Source organism: Sinocyclocheilus grahami, unplaced genomic scaffold, assembly GCF_001515645.1.
Source record: "Sinocyclocheilus grahami isolate Dianchi unplaced genomic scaffold, SAMN03320097.WGS_v1.1 scaffold4476.1, whole genome shotgun sequence".
In the NCBI taxonomy this organism is placed as follows: Eukaryota; Metazoa; Chordata; class Actinopteri; order Cypriniformes; family Cyprinidae; genus Sinocyclocheilus; species Sinocyclocheilus grahami.
In genome coordinates, this window is record NW_015509408.1 from 9,834 (window position 1) to 11,006 (window position 1,173).

Consider the following 1,173-nt stretch of genomic DNA (forward strand, 5'->3'; position numbering starts at 1 on the left):
TTTAAAACGTAAGACAGTACCCAGATTTGAAGACTACAGTAAGATTTAACTTCTATTGTTAACGTCGCTTCAATTCACAGTCTGTTTCTTTAGACAAGTTAGCGTGACAGAGTTGGACTCAACTTGGAGAATGAGGGCATCAATCCCACTTCCTCTTGCATGCTAAGGGAACGCTCTACCATTTCAGCTAATTCCCCTGGCCGTGGTGGGGTGAAGTCCATCGCTCCAAACGACTCCTTTGCAGAGCGACCGCTATTATAATGGGCTTTAAGAAAAGAGGCCATCTCACCTCTGTGCTTGCACCTTTGCACTGGCCGTAATGAAGTTGAAGAATTAACCTAGAGATTGTGCTTTTGTTTTAAAGGCCTTCTTGGTCTTGTACCCCAGTACAGATGTTTGTGGATTCCTGTATTACGTAGGATACCTTTGGATCAATCAGGTCGTGCAGCCAACTTCTCCCCTCCCACACTGCCCACACTGCCCACACTGGTTTAAAGTCTAAGGGACATCTGACTGTTTCAGCTGTCCTCCCAAGATCTGTCTACATATTAGGTTCAGCCCCATTTTTAAATCCATTCAGAGGCCAACTTTGATTTGTTTGGCTTTGACACTGTCTCGAGGTGTTTGATTACTTCCATGTTAGTTCATGTTCCTCCTTTTATTGTTGCTGTAATTGTTCCTTATTCTCAGCTAGACTCCAGTCAGGATAGGCTCATTGGTCTAGGGGTATGATGACCTTAGGGTGCGAGAGGTCCTGGGTTCAAATCCCGGACGAGCCCATAGTGAGGTTTGTACCATAAGCGCTGTTTTCTCTTTAGGGTCCCGAACGATCAGGAAGTTTTTGGTAAATCGGGCAGAAGCCCAAGCAAAGTTCATGTTCCTTCTTTTGTTGTTGCTGTAATTGTTCCTTATTCTCAGCTAGACTCCAGTCAGGATAGGCTCATTGGTCTAGGGGTATGATGACCTTAGGGTGCGAGAGGTCCTGGGTTCAAATCCCGGACGAGCCCATAGTGAGGTTTGTACCATAAGCGCTGTTTTCTCTTTAGGGTCCCGAACGATCAGGAAGTTTTTGGTAAATCGGGCAGAAGCCCAAGCAAAGTTCATGTTCCTTCTTTTGTTGTTGCTGTAATTGTTCTTTATTCTCAGATTGTTTGATTACTTCCATGTTAGTTC

The 1,173-nt window shown here is 44.8% G+C and overlaps 1 long non-coding RNA gene across 1 annotated transcript in view; it reads left to right on the forward strand.

The window, feature by feature from the left end:
- LOC107576858 (uncharacterized) overlaps positions 1-722 on the forward strand; it is a 10,555-nt gene extending 9,833 nt beyond the window's left edge. Inside the window, exon 3 of the long non-coding RNA XR_001608129.1 lies at positions 711-722. This is a non-coding gene — a long non-coding RNA (uncharacterized lncRNA). The remainder of the gene's footprint in view (positions 1-710) is intronic.
- The last annotated feature ends 451 nt before the right edge of the window (positions 723-1,173 follow it).